Consider the following 19,724-nt stretch of genomic DNA (forward strand, 5'->3'; position numbering starts at 1 on the left):
AGAACTTTGTGAAGGCGTTTTTCCCCTCCATCTCTGCTTCTGACAGCTCCTGCTGGAGCACACTGTTTCTTATGGCCTTTGGTGAGCAGTGCTGAGACTTTTCCAAGGTGTTGCGTGCACCCCACCAAACACACCGTGCTGACCAGGGGAGCCCATCACGTCCTTTGTCCAGATAAGGCACTGGAGCCTTCACCCAATCTGCCCCATGGCCTCCCTCTCCAACACCTCCCACCCCCTTTCCAAGAAGGCTGCTCCATTAGGAAGGGCTGGGCTATTTTCACTTAAGCCCACTTTTCCCCGAATTAGGTCTCAGATCCCTGCGAACTTTGGTGCCTCCGTGAAAGCGACTGGGACTGGTTCCGCAGGCTCCTGAGCGGCTGTGTCCTGCAGGAGGCGTGTTCCGGACCGACAGGGCACCGACACTTAAGGGCGGGGCAGGGAGGGGGTAACTGGCGGGAAGTCGGGGTGGGAGGGAGGGCGAGTCTGGGCCGTGTGCGCCCAAGTCCAAGGGCACCCGTCCTCCGCGGGCCCCAGGGTGGCGAGTTTGGGCCGAGCCCAGGGAGCGGGAGAAGGAGCGAGTCTGATTCAGGAAGTCGAGCCTCTGACATCAGGGGCAGGACGGAGTTGGAGTGAAACCTCAAAAATGCGAGGCGTCGGCCAGCGGGAGGGCAGGGAACACAGAGGGCGCCTTTCTCGCAGCCGGAGGCAGGTACGCGCAGCGCGGGGCGGCCCCCGCTGACCCTCCACCTGGGCCTGGCCCGCGCGGGACCCGCAGGGGCTTCCAACGAGACACCAGCACCTCGCCCCTGCGCCCGATCGCTGGTGCACGGGCAGCACCCGGCGGACCCCCGAGCGACCACGCCTGCAGGAAGCCCTCCAGTGGACTCAAGGGTGAGTCTCAAGATTTTTTGTGGTTGTTGTGTGTGTGTGTTTTAAAACACTTTTTGAGCTGTCCTCCGTTTGCAAGGGGGGCTTCCCACTCCCTCCTTTCTTTAGAAGATTGAGACCAGCCCCCTAGATAAGTGAAATTTAAGGATTGTTTCCAAACAGCCTCTTGCCCCTTCGCAACTTCACTTCCAGAGTTCCCCCGCTTTGCGAGGATTCTTGGCAGCCTTACTTCTGCTTCTGGGCTGAGTCCACATGGGTTCCTAGTGGGGTTTGGGGTGGAGTTCTCCGACTCCCGGTGACAACAGCTGCCGGCAGGAGCGGCTTGAAAGGGACAGAGGGACATTCAGTTTGCTAACAAAAAAGTCAAGACCTGAGACCCTCCAAAAATCACCCCAGGCTCAGAGGTTTCTAAATTATCCTAGGTGAAGCCAAAGTTTCAAGGGGTCTAAGAAACTGGCCACCGCGAAAACACGGCCTGGAGCCAGGGCTGGAATGGGAACCTGTCTGCTCTTCCCCGAGCCTCTGGGGGGATGTGCCTTGACACAGACCGCTTGCTAACTTCTTTACCTCTCTCAACACTCCCACACCCAGTCCCTCACCCCACCCATGAAGGTAAAATGGAGGACACAATGAGACCTGTTTCCCTAGTATTTTGAAGAGTTTCACAGGAATACATTATAGTAGAGTTAAACTATGGACATTAGCTAGTGGGAACGCCAGTCCTGCCTATAACCGAAAGGGAAACCGAAGCAGACAGGCACTGCCCTAATTTCTTAGAGAACACTGGCAGCCCACATGCTAGCTGCCTGGCAGGACTGCTCCACAGATTCTGTTGAATGAGGAAGGGTGGTACACTTGAGCATCTGAGAAGCACTTTGCTTCCAAAGCTGTTGCATTTCATTCACTCGGCTGAAGTTCATAAGAACCTGCAGCTAATTTGAAGGGACCCTCATTCTGAAGTCCTCTTGGATAACGGGAGAGCCTTGAGTTATACAGAACAGGACTGGAAGACAGCACTGACGCTAGGTTGTTCCTAACCTCTGTACAAATGGTTTGCAAGTTCCGCCTAGAGAATTCAGCAAGGATGTCACCATCAACCTCCTGGTCTGATGTGTCTACCTTTCGCCTGTGCTGGGCTGGGGAGGCAGCTGTATTAAAAAATCTGATCAAGTTTTTCATTTCATCTGAAGTTCTTGCTCCCCATCCCCACCCCAGATACAATTTTAGGAAAGAAATGTATTGCAAAACAGATGTTTCTCCAGCCTTCAAACTTCGTTAATATTTAGCCTGTGGAATAAAGAAAGGATCTTTTCTGTCCTCTTCCCTGAAGACCAACCCCAAGAGAATAATGAACACTCAACAAGCAGAGTCACTGATTTCATCAAACAGGGATGTACATCCATCCCATCCATTCATTCAACAGTTACTGTACCCACTGTGTGCCAGGCAGTATGCCGGGGCCTTGGAGTCCAATTATCATGATACAGTTTCTGCATTTGAGGACATGAAATCTGGTAAATGAGACAGAGAAACAAACTACAGTTCAGAATAATACACATCATCATAGCAATAGCTATGGGACACTAAAACAATCCAAAGGAGGGAGTGAATAAATCCCTCAGGAATTATCTGCAGAAATGATGGATGAGCAGGTTTTGAGAATGATTAGGCATTCCCAGGAAAAGTGTATTCCAGACAGAGGAAAGAGTATCTGCAAAATCAATGGCAGGTTGGGGGAATTGCAAGTGACGGGGATTACACTACTGTACAAAGAATGGTGAGCTCTTTCCTGTAGCAGTGGGAAGTCATTTTTTAAACAGGGCAACAGTATGGTCAGATTTGTGTTTGGAGAGAGAACTGATGGCCAGATGGAGGCTGACTGGGAGAGATGAGGAACAGAGATAAGGAAGACCTCAACTAAGATAATGGCAGAGGGAACTGAGAAAAGGGCATGGACTTGAGTGGTGTTTAGGAAGTAGAGTCAAAGGGACCTGGTGACCAGGTGAACGTGGCAAAGGAGGAATGAGCAGAACAGAGGATTATAAGGTGTTGAGCTGGGGATGGGGAGATGCACCGTGATGCTTGTAATGGAAACCACGTGAACTAGGGGAGGAGTGGGCTTGGGAAGCAGATTTTTGAAGAAAACGATGAACACTTTAGACACATTTAAGTTGGATGTACTCAGGGGATGTCCAGGTGGAGATATATGGGAGGCAGTGGGCACACAGGTCTGGAGCCCGAGGAGAGGCGGAGGCTGCTCCAACGTAACTATCTCAGATGCTGTACAGAAAAGCAGTGTCGAAGGAAGCTAAAGAGGCCTGATTACACTGTCAGTGAGACCACTTGACCCTGAAGAGTCTTGGATTTGTCAGTAATGGCCTACAGGTATTATTTTCATACCACACAGTGACTTCCGGATGACTCTCTCTAGACTCCCAAGGTTTTCCCCAGATGCCTTGCACGGTGATACCTAAAATGTTGGCGAGAACCCTAAAATGGCACACAGGTGGTACAGATGCATTTAACCGAACAAGTAAACCCCCAAGAATCACTCTCCCATGTGAGAAATGAATACTTTAGTTGAATTGTAAAATCTGCAGAGACACCTCCAGAACTCATACCCCAAATCTAGTCATGGCACCTGTGTGGGAGAGTCCTACCTTCATTAAAACAAGAAGGACAACTTTCTCAGACTAATTCTAAACCGCTATAGAGTGGTCCTTTAGGTCTGGCTGCCAATGCCCAGATCAGGATCTTATGTGTCCTGGTGTGGAAGAAAAAAATCCTTGAACTTGGAACTAGACAGACATGGGTTCAATTCTTGTCTTGACCACTTACTAGCTGCCCTTGAACAAGTCTTTGAATCTCTCAGCTTCATTTCCCTTATATTTAAAATGGAGATAATTATATCTGACCAGGGCAATAGTCAGAATCAGAATCAAATTGAAAAAGAAAGTACATTTAATGTGCTACATAAATTGTAAGGTTCTATAAAAATGTAAGGGGTTTTTATTAGTAGTACTAGTCTTTCCTCTTGAAGCTACCAAATCAGATGGACTGTGTAGGTGCAGGATCTGGGCAGCGTCTTAGGCCCAGACTCGCAGCTTTTTAACTGCATGAAATATTTTAAGGCAGTAATTATAAAAGTCTCCTTCCATCAGAGCAATGACATGCATCTATTCTGGCCACTTCTCTTTTTACTCCTTACCTAACGTGGTCAGAGACCAAAGAAGTAAATGCTCTCCTAAAGCGTATGCAGGTTGCACGGTGCACAAGGGCTCCTGGGAGCTCATGGGGCTGAAAGCAGTCAGGGTTCCACTTGCTAAGCCACAGACCCACCCCCTTTGCAGCCAAGTCCACCCAGAGGGGACACTTTTTCCTAATCCTCACCAATGTGCTAGTTGAACCAGTAGTGGCCCTGAATCTGAGCATCTTTTGATGGCTTAGATGTCTCTGTGTCTTCTCCCAGCCAGAGAAGCCTGACATATTCCAATCCAGTGAAGCTCAAGTTTTATGCCAACATCCAAACTTTCAAGTAAACATACTCCCTGTAGGAGCTGGTTGTTGAATGAAGAAAGGAAATAACCACAGACTCAGAGACTTCAGATGGAAAGACACTTTAGAGATGAGCCAGCCCCTCCCCCCTCACTCCACAGATGAGCAAACCAAGGTTCAGGGAGGGAAGTGTGTGCCCGGGTCAACAGCTGGTTAATGGAGGGACCAGAATCCAAGTTCAGCAATAGCAAACACTCTCTGGACTTTCTATCACCGGGACCTTCTGTGCCTCACACACAGGGACACACGCAGGCACTCAAGTGCTGGCAGAGAGGAAAAGCGAGAAGATTCTACTTGAATGCTGAATCTTCCCCGAGTGGTCTCTGGGGGCAGACCTTCAGGAGATGTGGGCAGATCTCCTCCTTTAAAACAATCTCCAGGGCCTCCCTGGTGGCAGAGTGGTTGAGAGTCCGCCTGCTGATGCAGGGGACATGGGTTCGTGTCCCGGTCCGGGAAGATCCCACATGCCACGGAGCGGCTGGGCCCGTGAGCCATGGCCGCTGAGCCTGCGCATCCGGAGCCTGTGCTCTGCAACGGGAGAGGCTGCAACAGTGAAAGGCCCGCGTACGGCAAAAAAAAAAAAAAAAAAAAAAAAAAAAAAAAAACTCCATACCACACCCATCCCTTCTGTTTCCTCGATGTCAATCCTTAAACTGTTCTCAAGAATTCCCAGAGATGCCTCAAGAAGGAAAACAGCATTGGGTGCCTTAAGGAACTAAAGCCTGTTTAGTGTTTCATGAAACTTATCATGAAAACTGTTTCCAGACCAGTGGGTGGGTCAGCATTACACATCAAATATGATATTCAACTGACCATTTGATGAGAAAGGCTCTAAGCGAATCACAGGAGCTCATGAGACTCATCACAGGCACAGTAAGAGATAAAACCGTGACAGACAGACTTTCCCTCTCCAAGCAGCAAAAGGAAAATCTACAGCAAATTTTTGGATGGGCAATCCCCAGGGCCATCGACCAGCTCAGGTTTCTGACATTTCTCCCACATCAGCCCGAGCCATCTGAACAAAGCACCACCTGGGGACGTCAGTGGCCCCTTAGTGGAGACTGGGCAAGGGTAGCTGAGTTCCAAAACGAACTTCACACAAACACAAGATTCCTTTCTTAGGGCAGCTCCCAAGGGGCTATGGCAGTATCTGAACCAAATCCTGGCCCTGGGAAGAGACTTCCTCCCACGTCTGTAAGCAAACTGCTCCATGGAATTTGTTGCTAAGAAATGAAGGAAAACCAAATCATAGCTGTGTTTCTTGGTCAAAATTGAAGATTGTGTTTGTAAGTCATTGCAGACTTGCCCTTGCTCTTAGCTGTCTATAACTCCTTCCTGTGAGGATGTTTTTCAGTAGACTTTTATTCTCCTCAGATACAATCCTAATTTCAAGCCGCACAGGCTTAAGTAAAGCCCATCAGCAATTTCTTTTTGTTTTCCAGGCAAGTCATTGAGAAAACTGGCAGAAGAGAAGGGGGAAAAAATGTAATAGCAATAAGGATAGTTGTATGTTATAGTTCTTTTAGTCTTCAAATTGTCCTGAGAAGGAAAAGCTGGGGGTACACAGGTTTAGAGATGTGTATGGAGGCTGGGGGTTGGGGACGGAGAAGGAGGCAGGGGAAACTGGGACGTTCAATTAGCTTTGCTGTTAATGGGAACAGAATGGCAGACGGTGCACATGCTGGGTCTTAACCTAAATGAGGTGTGACCGCGGCCACCTTAAATAAGAGAAGAGAAAAGCTGCATGCGAGTCCAGAGCCTGCTTTTCCCACCCCAACCCAAGGAAGATCCTGAGGCTGTGTCCTTTCTAGGTTTATAATCTTAGGTTCCTATGCAGCTCCACCAATGGGACAAGGTGCCGGCTTTCAAAAGCCCTTCTGCTGTAAAAGTCCCACCGTAGCCTGACGTGCCAGAGAGCCACTCAGGCACATAGGCCCGAAATCACCCAGGAACTAACGCCGGGGTCAAAGTGACCTTCCCAGTGATCAGGGACCGGGAGCAAACAAATGGGCATCCAACTTTTCTTGCCCCCATGAACCTGTCGTGTGCACACTAGGCTCTCCATAGCTATTTGCTGAACAGTGGTGTTAAGAATTTGGGGCCCACAAAAATGACAGCCACTGCTGCCCCCCAGCCACCCGCCAGGTTGCTTCACGAGCACATCACAGTGGTTTACTCAACATCATGCTAGGGAGAAGCGGCAAGGCTGGAAGAGAACACACCACTCTCGGGGCCAGCCCTGCAGACCTACCCCATCTGTCAAACTCCTTTCTTGTAAGTGACTGATGGCTCCCGCCCTCCCCTCCCTCACTCCGCCTTCCATTCCTGACCTGAAACATCCCCCTGCTCCTGCCCAAGGCCCGCAGTCGGCTGAGTAGCAGTTGCCAGTGCAACCTGGCCATGGCCTAGATTAAAACCTCCAGACTCATTATGTGGGTGACCCACCCCATGCCATAATGAGACCTCCCCTGGGAGAGGGGAGCACATTGGCACAGCACACCACCCAGACATGACCTGCTTGCTCAGAGCTCTCCTGGTTTCCAGATTAGAAACTCAGACCCTGCTCTGTGGGATATTTGGCCCAAAGCCTTCTCCGGTTCAGGAAAAAAAGCAATGATGTGCCGGGTGCCTTAGGACACTTGCTGATTCCCAAGTATTGTGTTCTTTGTAGTTTTGCATGAAGACATTATTGACCCCTCTGAGGAAAGAGCTGGTTTTTACTGTGTTTCAATGGATGGGTGGATGGCACAGGTTTCCATGGCTGGATGTGGAAAGAATATCTCATTTCCAGACAGAGATACTGCATTTCCCCCTCCCTGTCTGGGACAAGAGGAAGGGATACAGTCACAGAGTATGTGACACACAGGGAAGAAGCTCTGATGCTCCTGACTGACATTTTCCAGGAATAAGTCTTCAGTGGTTTAAAAAATATTATTCCTTCAATAAGGAATACTTCAACCACTGAGGTATGTGGTCATTCAACATTTGGTATTGGAGTGAATGAATAAATACACACTAAAAAGATAATCAGTGACGTTATACTTCTCAAATCATTAATAATGGAAACTACACCATTCTTTTCCATTTAACCATCAATCAGCTTTCAATAAATTTTGTGTTATCTCCTCCCACTTTTTTTATTGGGGTGAAATTCACATTACATAAAATTAACCATTTTACTGTGAAAAATTCAGTGGCATTTAGTACATTCATGATGCTGTAGAGCCACCACCTCTATCTACTTCTGAAATACTTTCATCCTTGCAAAATAAACCCCCATGCCCATTAAGCAGTCACCTCCTATTGCTCCCTCCTCCCAGCCCGCGGCAACTACCAATCTGCATTTATGGATTTATCTATTCTGATATTTCTTATAAACGGAACCATACAATGTATGCCCTTTTGTGTCTGGCTTCTTTCATTTAGCATAATGTTTTCAAGGTTCATTCATGTTTTAGCATTTATTGGTGCTTCGTGCTTTTTCATGGCTGAATAATATTCCATCGTGTGTATGTACCACCATTTGTTTACCTGTTCATCTGTTGATAGACACTTGGGTTGTTTCTACCTTTCAGCTATTGTGGATAGTGCTGCTGTGAGCACACAGGTACAAGGATTTGTTTGAGCACCTATTTTCAATTGTTTTGGGTAGATACCCAGCCGTGGAATTGCTGGATAATAGGGTAACTCTATGTTTAACTTTTGGAGGAACGACCAAACTGTTTTCTCTTCTCCCACATTTTAATCAACATATTTATAAATTCACCTTCCTTTCTTGAGGATAAAGTGCATATTAAGTGGCATGCTTTCCCACGCCTGGTCCCTTATTTGTTGCCTTTAATCTTATGCTTTAAGGAAAGATATTAAACCTGGCTTCTTGTGGTCCTAGAGATGAAGAGTTATTTGGATACTTGAGATAGATAATATTTGGGTAAACTATAAGTCCTTCTTGGTGTAGCTGAGTAGTAAGCAACAGATAACACCAGCAACATTTATGGAGGACCTTATGTGTGCCGGGCACTGCATTAAGAAAGTCACATACTTCTCACTTAACCCTCATGACCGTTCAACTATGATACCTATTTTATAGAAGAGGAAAACTAGGTTTCTACCAAGAGCAAAGTTCTCTTCCTCTGGCTCCAGAGTATAATCTGTAAGCCTCTCCTACAAAGAAATTCTGCAACTGCCACCAATGATGAATCAGAAGCTGTTCAATATCTTGGGAGCTTACAGTCTACTTTGGTGGATGGATAAAGAGGCAATTATAATACAGTGTCATCAATGTTATGATAGGTGTCAAAACAGGGAGGAAGTGCACATAGCCCAGCTCTAGGTGACAGACTTACCAGAGGAGACAAAATCTAAGTCAAAGTTGTTATTTCATTTATAAATAAATGAGCCTTTGTGCCCCTTGGTAAGGTTTGACTGTCCCCCATCCTCCCTTTGGCAACACCACCTCATCATTCCCAGAGCCCAGTGTCTGGCACACAATAGCTGCTCATTAAACACAGGTTAATAAACACGTGTGCTCCTGCCAATGGAACTTCCAGCCCCTGTCACACTGTTACGGAACTCCAATGCCTGGAACTCAACTCATATACTTTCTCAAAAAAACGGTGGCCCAGGCATGAGAGGAAGGAAACTAGAAGGGCTTCTGTTGTTCTCTCTACATCTGAAGGCTCGTGTACATGAGAGACAAGAGAAGAGGGGGAAGAAGGGTGGGGAGACGGCGGGGGGCGCTGTGAAGACATCTCCCCACACCCAGGGGAGGAGTCTGCAGAGGTGCCTGGGATCCTGAAGCAGAAGTGGAATGAACTGCTAAACCACTTTACCAAACTGTACGTTCTCCATTTCATCTCAAGGTTGTGTTGTTACTTCAAGACTCCTAGCTCATGGCTATCTGGTATCTGGGGCAATTCACCTTACCAGCAGGGACAAGAATCAGTAGCCTCACAGAAAGGTCTAGACTCTCCCCAGTGGATAATTCTCACTCCTCTTTCTCAGGGGTTTTCAGTGAGACTGGTTCACGTTCAGCGCCTCTCTACAAAAGGAGAACTGCAAAACCTCTTAGGAGCCCTGCTGGCCTTGCTTTAGAAGGCAGGAGCTGTCCCAGCATGGCTCTGGCTGCATTTTTTTCATACGTATTTCTTAAATGTCTTTGTGTGTGCCAGACACTATACCGGAGGCCGTGGGGAATTTAAAAAACAAAAACAGGCACAGATCCCACCTGCAGGGGCCTACTTCCTATTATGCCTAGGAACCTGCCAGCCCTTAGCCGTAGTCCTGCCCCCTCATCTAGAGGTGGAAGAAACAGCCTCCCCCCCTGGGATTAGAGCCTGTCCTGGGATCTCTGCTTGCTGGTACCACCCTCTCTTCACTCACCACCCAGGCTCTGCACAGTGTGACTCTCAGCATCCCTGACACCTGCTTCATCCCTGCTCAGCTGGCTCCCCAGGCTCTGACCAACTTACCTAAGCCATAAGCTGCTGCTCTGGGTTCTTACCCCAACTGTGAAAGCAAGGCCTTCTTGTTCTGCACAGGCCCCAGTCCTGGTCCCCATCCACTGCTGTAACCCTACCCTGTTATAGCACCCGTGACCTGGTCCTGCAGAGGCCAATGCAAAGCTTGTGGAGATATGAGGTCTCAGTCTCCCAGGAATGAAAATGTGGGCACCCTGGCCCACAGGAGGTAAAATACAGCCTCACAAAGGCACTCTCAACTCTGGGTCTTTTCCATCCCATAACCATTCAGTCAGTTCACTAATCAAAGGGACAAGCATTTATTGAGCATCTACTATGTGCCCACAATGAACTAGGCATGGGGGATTCCTAGAGGAAAAAACTCTCAAACAGTCTATAGTCAAGTGGGAAAGCAGACATGAACAGCATCTGTACCATAAGAATACAATAGTAAGACAACACAAGTATCCAACAGTATCTTTCAGCCATTGTCAAGGAGGTCACATAGGAGAGAGGGACAGAAATGTTCCACCATGATGATCTCTGTGTAACCCATGACTGCAGAAAAAGCCCCAGGCCACTCAATTTTCCTTTCTCTTACCCTGCCTGATGGGGGCAGTACAGTACACAGGTCAATCTCTGCTGCAGTTCTACAGGCCAGAGCATTCCTCACTGGCTCTGCCTGAGATAACCAAAGCGTCCTGCCATGCTACACACAGCAGTCATCAATCACTGTGGTCCCTTCTGCATCCCTGAACTCCCCACCGCTGGATCGTAGCAGGGCTCACAAGCTCAACACCCACGAGGCCTGACAGATAAAGCCAACGTTTATGGAACACTTACTCTGTGCCATGTGCTGCTTAAACGACATGATACAGATGATTTAACTCATCTGATTTCCATAACAATTCAATGACACAGAATCTCTTCTGATTCTTCTTTTATAGTTGAGGAAACTGAGGCACAGAGGGGTAAAGGGACTTTCCAAGGTCAGACAGCTAGTGAATGCAGGAGGGGCAACCTTTGACCCAAGCTGATCCGCCTGAAAGAGTAACACAGGCGGTGCGGGAATACAGGCAGGACCGGCTGTGCTGGAAGCTGTGGTTCAAACAACCTCTCTTCACTGGTCACATCTACCTCAGGGGCTTCCAGCTTGCAACCTGTGGTCTAGGTTTGCCCTTCTTGCACAAAAATCTCATTTGGTTTCTACCAACCTTGGGCTAAATGTTACCAGTATTATTACATGGGTAGGCTAAGTGTGTGTGTGTGTGTGTGTGTGTGTGTGTGTGTGTGTATAAGAGAGAGAGAGAGAGAATCCCTTTGAACTTGTGCCAACTGGAACCGGCTTTGGTTACCCTTGTGGCCCCAGATTTGAATTCAGGATTATCACCAAGTTTAAGAACATACAAAGGAATAAAGCGTGTTTGGAGTTGAGAGGGAAGGAGGCAGAAAACTCACTATCCACTCAAATTTTCTTACACAATAATCTGCTTTCATGGTTAAACATGAAAAACATCCCCTGAAGGTCCTTGGCCCAGCGTATCATCAGTTACCCCCTGCCCTGTCCCTGAACATTCAAGTCATAATAAGTAAGAAGGTGAGGAGGGAGAGAAGGTCTCCCAGTAGCAGCCCTTCTCCTCAGGCCACTGGAATGCCATGGATTAGAGCAGCTGGCTGGGAGAGGGCCAAGCAGCCGTGAGCTGCTTGTTGCCATGGTAACAATGGGAGATTCAAAGTCCCCAGATCTTGGCCCGGTGCCTAGGCCACCTTGATTGGATTCTTTCTCTGAGCTAGCTGTGCTTTCTTGAGCAGTCTGGAATCTCTTCGTTCTCATCCTCACTGCATTTAATCATTCCATTCTCCCTGCAGGTGCCAAGTCAAATCACACCCTCCTTGAAGCCTTGCCTAGATTCCTCATTGGAATTAACAGTTTCCTCTGTGCTGCTCCCATAACCATTTGTTGGCATTTGCCCCGGGACACTTAACTAGTCATGCTTCATAGTTCCCCTGTGCTCATCCATTTCCCAAACAAAAAATAAATTCCTTGACTTCACAGTCTCCATCTTTAGTTCAGTTTGGAATCCCTTACCCAGGTAGTTGGCAGGTTTCTACATCTTGTTAGGCAGCATTAGCTGGGAGAGCCCTAGAAAAGAGAGAAGTTTCTTGTGCACATAGTAGGTTCTCAACTAACATGCACTGAATTGAACTGTGCGCTGCTGTGCTGCAGCGAGGGGAGAGGGCGGTTCCTGGCCTCCTTGGCCTCAATTGTGTCAACAACCCAGGTTCAGGGAAGGAAGAAAAAAGCCAGCAAACAGTTCCTCCCTCTGGAAAAAAAACAGGGAGAGCTTTTTGCAGTAATAACAGTGAGACAGTGAGACGCTGAATGCTACATACACGTACTCTAGTCAGTCGGCTTGGCATCTGAAAATTACCAAATGGAATGATATCAATTCATGACACCAAACTATGTTAGGAACACAGCCAATCAGGGCTTTCCAAAAACGTGGCGATAACCTCACTTTCAAGTGATAGAATCATAATATTCAATATGGCACCCTGTGAGACAAAGGCCCATATCCATCTGAGGCCAGGGATCTTTGGAAGTCAGGTCTCACTGCTGTCATCTCTGTTTCTTGGCACTGACAGCCTCACTGGAGATTCAAAAGTAGCCAGTCACCAAAAGAGGCCTGCGGACGGTGCTTGCAGTCTGGAATGCCCCAGAATATCTGGCATCTGAGCACACTTTGAGCCCAAGCTGAATGAATTCTCCAAGCCCAGAATACTGAAATTCCAATTGGTAGACTTTTTTCTTTTGCTGAGGATCTTCTGTCTGGCCACAATGCTGGGTGAGAACCCAGAAACCAGGGTAGCAGAGTGGAATGAGCACTGGATATTGAGGGGTAGAACTGCCACATCTTCCATGATCAGCTGTGAGACCTTGGGCAACTCATTTAATTTCAGTGAACCTCAGTTTCCTCGTCTATAAGTATGGTCATTCATTAATTCAGCAAATACTTTCCAAGAACAAAACAGGTCCCTGGATGCCCTACTGGGAATAGATTCTGTCTAGAATGGAAGAAAGATGATTAAATAAAATGAACCTAAAGTGGGTTGAGGGCTATGGTAATAGTATAGGGACGGTGATGGGGCACAGGACAGGGGCTCTAATCATAATGAAGTCACAGAAAGTTTCCCAGGGGGGATGATATTTCAGCAGAGACTAAATGCATAGAGACCAGGAGACTGGGGGGTATTGGTTGGGGTGGGATTGGGAGAGAGTTGGGGGTTTCAGATAAAGAAGCTTCCATGAGGCCCTAAAGCAGGGGCGACCACAAATCTCAGGGAGTCTGAGAAATGGAAGGCTTTGTAAACTGGAAAAGTGACTGGCTGCCATTGCTTTCTCCTCTCTTGCTGCTTTTTAGGAGTTAGTGGAGTAAGGACAGTATCACTCTGGGAAATGGGAAAACTAGAACCCAGTCTGCCCTTGGCCACTGACCAGCTTTGCAATTTTAAACAAATTTTGAACACCCATTTCTGTTCTTTATTCATCTGTGAAATAGGGCAAGAAATCCCTTCCCTCCTCACATTACAGTGGATTTAATGAAGAAATGTTTGCAGAAGCTGTTAAAAAATTAAAACGAGTTATTAAGTGCAGGGTCTTTGCTAGGACTTTCCCCAATCATAAATAAACGCAAGCCCATTCAGACTGGAGAAGTGATTGCATCAGGGTTTTTTTCCCCCCCTGCCTTCCTTCCCAAGGGATCAGGAGATAAATAGCAGTTTCCCTCTGATTGGTTTGGTGATGTTATTTCAGTTCATAATCCGATTTTGTCTAAGGGGGAAAGTACGCTATTAATAAAAGGGTTTTTTTAAAATTGTAATATTTGTGATTACTGAGCCTGGCTAGCTAGGGCAGACTGCCCATGAGCCCAGGGTGGGGCTTAATCCTGCTCTGGCCAAGGCATACTTCGAATTACAAGAGGGATCAGGTAAGAGAATGTAGCCTCTGAAACACTGACGCTGCTACCTGTCTTCTGCTCACCAACTTTCAGGGCTTCCCTGGGGCCCATTACTGTACAGCAAACCTATGTCGAGCCTTCCCAGCCCCCTGAAATCTCACCAGCCTTGCTGGTACCACCTCGTTTCCCACTCTTCCTCAGGAGGTTTCTTCACTGCCTTCCCAGTCCCAAACTCCGTATGTGCTGGCCTCTGGACCTCTACTCTTGCTTTCCCATCCTACCCAGCTCAGCCCAGCTTCCCTTCTCCCACCCAAATGTCCAACCCTCCATGTGATAACACCTAGCACGGGGGGTGGGGGGGGGCACCCAACCTCCATCTCCTTCAGGCGGCCTCTCCCTTAAAACCTAAGCCAGGCTTCCCTGGTGGCGCAGTGGTTAAGAATCCGCCTGCCAAGCAGGGAACATGGGTTCAAGCCCTGGTCCAGGAAGATCCCACATGCCGCGGAGCAACCAAGCCCGTGTGCCACAACTACTGAGCCTGTGCTCTAGAGCCCGCGGGCCACAACTACTGAAGCCCGCGCGCCTAGAGCCCGTGCTCCGCAACAAGAGAAGCCACTGCAACGAGAAGCCCGCGCACCGTAACAAAGAGTAGCCCCTGCTCACCGCAACTAGAGAAAGCCCGCACACAGCAACGAAGACCCAACACAGCCAAAAATAAAAATAAAAAATAAATTAAAAAAAAAAACCTAAGCCAACATCGATCCCTCTCCTTTCTAACTGTGCATGATTTTGGCACTTCCTGATATTTACCTTAGCCTTTAATCGCTTGTATTATTTTTGAAAATTAAACTGTGAAGAGCATTATCAGTCTATAAAGAATCTCATGTATATATTATTTGACTTTTACCACAACACTGGATGGTGAGTGGAGTCAGTGGGATTATTATCTTCCCATCTGAGATGGGGAACCTGAGGCTTGGAGATTCGGGGACCTGCACTGTCACCTGTCAGGACTTACCATGTTCTAAGCTTCATTCAGAAACTCTCCTAGGATGGGAACCAGATCATAAACCTTTTTTCCCCTCAGCACCATGTTGATCACACAGCAGATAGTTATTAACTAACATTTCTTGAAATGAAATCCATAAGCAACTACCGGAAAAATAATTGGAATGGCGTATTTCACTGATGCACATCATTGCTATTAGTACTATTAGCCTCTTCGTGTATAAAGAACAGTATGCTTGGACATATATACACTACCAAACATAAGGTAGATAGCTAGTGGGAAGCAGCCGCATAGCACAGGGAGATCAGCTCGGTTCTTTGTGACTGCCTGGAGGGGTGGGATAGGGAGGGTGGGAGGGAGACGCAAAAGGGAGGGGATATGGGAACATATGTATACGTATAACTGATTAAATTTGTAAAATAAAAAAAAAAATTTAAAAAAAAATGAACTAAAGAACAGTATGCTTGCAGCATTCCTTTTATTATAGTGGCCCAGTAAACAACCTAAGGGAGGCTCTCACGTGTTCTATACAAATGTCCCCACCCCTGCCCCCGGGGGTCAATCAGAGGGCAGCCACTCATGCAGGCTCTGCCCCTTCTGTTCACACCAAGCAGCATGGCCCCACTGCCTTCTGGCAAAGGACGGAATGTGCTTATCAGAACTGGCCTGGCAGGGTTGACATGCTGGGCTAACCCTTGGAAATCTGGAGTCATCTGGGCACATGGAGGATCCAGGTGGCCCAGAACCGCTGCAGAGCCAGGTGCAAGAGCCTCGAAGGTTGGGGTGGGGTAAGGGTGGGGTCCATCCATCCATTCTGGGTTGGAGGTAGGAAGACCTCCCAGCGTGGAAGCCAATTTTCTAAGAATTCCAGGCCACTGTGACTACCTGGCAGAATTGAGGGGTGTTGTTTGTTGCCATGTCCCTACATCTACTTGGAATAATACCAATTTTGACTCTCAATTTTGTACAGCTCCTAACAGCCTAGGAGCACATTCACATGCACTGTTGCTTTGACACAAGGACCCTCCCTGCCAGGCAGGTACTCACTTCCAGTTGGTTGTTGACTTTGGAAAGTACCTGCATACAGTCAGACCTTCAGAACTGCACCAAAGGACTGAGAGGAAAGCCAACCCCCTCCCAGCCCTGCCCCCAATGCCCTTCCGTAGAGGCAAGAATGCTATCTGTCATTTTCTTGTGTCTCTTCCCAGATTTCCCCCATTTTGGAGATGAAGAAGCTGGGGCCCAAAGCAACTGAATGACCTTCCCGAGGACACATACTGAGTAAGTCACGGGTGAGAATTTGAACTGGCTTCTCACACCACTATGAACTTCCCCTGCACTCCAGGCTATATTTTAGCCAAGAATTCAGCTCATGAAAATCTACAAGCATGTAAACAAATAAAACCAGATAAATGTCAAAGCCAGAACTGGAGGCCTGGAGCTCCATAGGCTGTCCACTGAGAAGCAGAGCTGCCTACCCCTCTCAGGGCACTCCAAGCCCCTTCTCTGGCTGCTCCAAGCCAACTCCCATCTCCAGGACTCTCTCCTGCCTTCCACCTAGCAGGGGCAGGACCATACATCCTGACCGTTTTGCTCTATCAAAGTGTTCCCATCCAGTGTCCTATTTCTTCAAGACCCTGATACTTTGAGGGTTGGTCTGATAACAATATATGTGTGTGTGTGTGTATGTGTGTGTGTATACACACACACACACACACATTCTGGGCTGCTAAGGAAAGATAAAACTTAAGGCTGGTATACAGCCTACAGGTAGTCCAGGCCTGAGGCCACAGGTAGAGAGCTGGGAGACAAGATCAGAATTCCCTGGCCTTTCCCACCATCCCCCCACCTCCCAGTGGCCCCATGTGCTTTCCAGAGAGTCTTCCATAAAGCTCTGAGGCCTCCAGGCAAGAATGGAGCAGGGGTGGTAGATAGGGAGGAATGACGGGGTGGGGCTGAGGGAAGAGCGGAGTGTGTGAGCGTGTGAGTGTGTGAGCGTGTGTGTGTGTGTGTGTGTGTGTGTGCACGTACACTTTGGTATATATGGGGAACTCCCCTAGCCCACAGTCCCCAGCAGTTTCTTCCATCCATACTCCCAAATCACTCATGGGCAATACCTGCAGCCTCCTTTGGGAAGGTCATTTCAGGGGTGGAGAGGAAGATAAGATATTTGGGGGCAAAGGCAGGCAAGTTGAGGGCATCAGGGATGAGGTGAAGCCAGTGGCAGTTGCAGAATTTCTCTAGAACAGGGTCTTACAGGTAACAGTCTATTTGCACAGAAGCACCTAAAGCTGCATTTCATGAGACTGAGCAAATATCATCTGTATCAAAGAAATAGGGTACTGAGGCAAAAAAGGGGGTGCTACTTGCCTGAGTGGGGGCTCGATAAATATTTTAGCACACTCATATATGTCCTCTGCATTCACCAACAGTTATTTACCAAAACTGTAAAAAAAAAAACATCTACATGCAACGTTAGGGATACAGATGTAAACGCCTACACACAGAAAGTGAAGGTTCATTCTCCAGCAGCATCAACTCTGTGCTACCCGCCCTCTGGACGGAGCCTGTGACCCGAAGTCTGATGAACCTGAAATATTCCACACTGTGCATTCCGCAGGGGTGAGTTATGATTGGAATGAGAATATTTCTGCTCACTCCAGGATTTGGCCTTTACCTTTTAAGCCTTAATATTGCAGTAAGGTAGCTTTCGGCTTTTAATTGCCCTGAGCTTTTGTTAACATTAAATGAAGGGAGGAAATGGAAGGGAAAATAAAACCGTATCTGTATGGCTTTTGAGTTGCATAATTGTATATTTTTGCCACCCCATTAGTTTTCAACTATTCCAGCCCATAAACCTCTCCCCCGCCACCACCGAAGAAAATAAGTCAGTCATTCGGTTATCACTGCAAACTCTGCCAAATTCTCAGTTCTCTTCTCTAATATTAAAGAGAATGATGCACCTTTAAATTGAGTCTATTTTTTAATTACCACCTGTGGGAGACCCTGAATCACACAAGTGCTTGGTCATCTTCTTGCTTTTTAAAAAAACACACGCTCCTTCTAGGCAGATATGACATTGGAAGACTTAAACATCAGTTCTTGGAGTCAGCCACAAACTGTCCCCTTTATCTGGGGACCAGAGAAGGCACCACCCCTCCCCGACTGCTTCTAACTCGAAGATGACCTCAGAGCCTCAACTCACACTTTCCAAAAGTAAAACTTGCCGCAGTGCTTTACCACACCTATGAAAACTGGCTCCAAAATCTTTTACCAAATAGTTTCGAAGAGTGAAAATAAGAACAGTATAACCCAGGTATGTCGCTGTAACCATGGCTACAGGTTTTATTAGCACTAATACCAGGATGTGGTCAGACTGGATATATACAGACGGCAAACACAAGCCTGAGTGGTGTCAGAGTGTGTGCCCGCAAACTTTCCAAATTGAAAATGTAGTCCTTAATGACTATGATTCACAAAGGACCTGGGGCGGGTGGAGGTGGGGATGGTGGCAGTGGGTCAGAGGGAGGAGAAGGTTTAGGGCAGAGGGCTGCATCGGTAAGAGAAGTCAGGGTTCTAATTTGAGCTGTAATTCAGCTTTAACACAATCCCCTAATATGCCACTGCTTGCATTTAGATTGCAATTTTCCCTTCTCGATATTTTCTCACAGGTCTTGTCTGTCCTTCACAACAATCTTGAGAGATATCTGAGATGGCTAATAGCCTCACTTCTCAGACGAGAAAAGGGCTCAGGAAGCTTAACTGATTTGCCCAAGGTCAGAGGCTTGGAGGACAACTGAACCGGGACTAGAACTGGGTCCTCTTAATATTCTTTCCACTGCACCCCTCTGCCAGCCTTTTGTATTCTGCTTGGGACATTATGATATGTATTCATTCCTCTTGCAAATATCCCTCATCCTTATTATTTGTCTAATTAGCCAGAGACCAGGATCAATCCATTAAACTGGAGGCGACAACTGGAAAGTAAGGCTTGCCTTTTGTCTCTTGTCCTCATCTCTTTTTCAAGCCCCCTGCGTGGTCCTCCCCTTCATGGATGACAGCACAAAGAATAGGTAATGTCGTCCCTATTCCAGAGGGAGGGTGTGGTCCAGGGGCTACAGGCTTAATATGCCTCCAGGGACCAGGTAGGTGTCAGGACTGGGTGAAGCCAGCAGGGTGGAGACTGGGGTACAGGCTGGGGGAACATCAGTCCTTCTAAAGCTCCAGCAGATTATAGCTATGTGGGAGGTTAGTATGACCAAATTTTAGGACACGCTAAAGATTGAGAATTTTATATGAAATCAGAGGAGGAAAAAAAAAAAGTAAAATAGAAGCGCCTATGGGTTGGATATAGCTCCCGGGCTGTCAGTGAGTACTCTAAGGAGTTTTATGCCTTTGGGTCCCCAGCACCCACTGTCATACGTGACATATTGCCCTTCTCTTCTTGTATTTTTGGTCCTATTAAAATGTGAGCTCCTTGAGGTCACAGAAGGTGTTTTAGTCCATCAAGAGTATATCCATAGGGTGTAGCACACCTGGCAGGCTTTCAAATGCTTGACAGATGAATGATTGGTGAATACCCCTTCGTCCTAGAAGAGAGAAGTCCTCAGCGTCCGTCCGGAAAATGGCGGCTCTAGAGCATAGCAGTTACAGCAGGGTCTTTTGCACTTTAGTAGCTCTATGGCCTTGGGCAAATTACTTAGTCTCTGATAGGCTCGGTTTCCTCATCTGTATAATGGGGATTAAAAGACCCAGGCAATGTCTGTAGAGCCTTGATTACACATGCAGAGTTGCACACTTAGTAAGAACACAACAAATGGTGGCTTTTGGATTCAATAGATCATTCCCTGTTCC

The 19,724-nt window shown here is 47.5% G+C and overlaps 1 protein-coding gene across 2 annotated transcripts in view; it reads left to right on the forward strand.

Annotated features, from left to right (window-relative positions):
- The first annotated feature begins 489 nt into the window (after window positions 1-489).
- KIAA0040 (KIAA0040 ortholog) overlaps window positions 490-19,724 on the forward strand; it is a 32,724-nt gene continuing 13,489 nt past the window's right edge. The window contains exons 1-3 of one of the 2 annotated variants that reach the window (XM_060091219.1): window positions 490-891; window positions 16,079-16,151; window positions 17,303-17,492. The gene's annotated coding sequence lies outside the window, so the exon portion shown is untranslated. The remainder of the gene's footprint in view (window positions 892-16,078; window positions 16,152-17,302; window positions 17,493-19,724) is intronic. The other variant, XM_060091218.1, reaches the window with a different exon arrangement.

Source organism: Mesoplodon densirostris, chromosome 2 (genome assembly GCF_025265405.1).
Source record: "Mesoplodon densirostris isolate mMesDen1 chromosome 2, mMesDen1 primary haplotype, whole genome shotgun sequence".
In the NCBI taxonomy this organism is placed as follows: domain Eukaryota; kingdom Metazoa; phylum Chordata; class Mammalia; order Artiodactyla; family Ziphiidae; genus Mesoplodon; species Mesoplodon densirostris.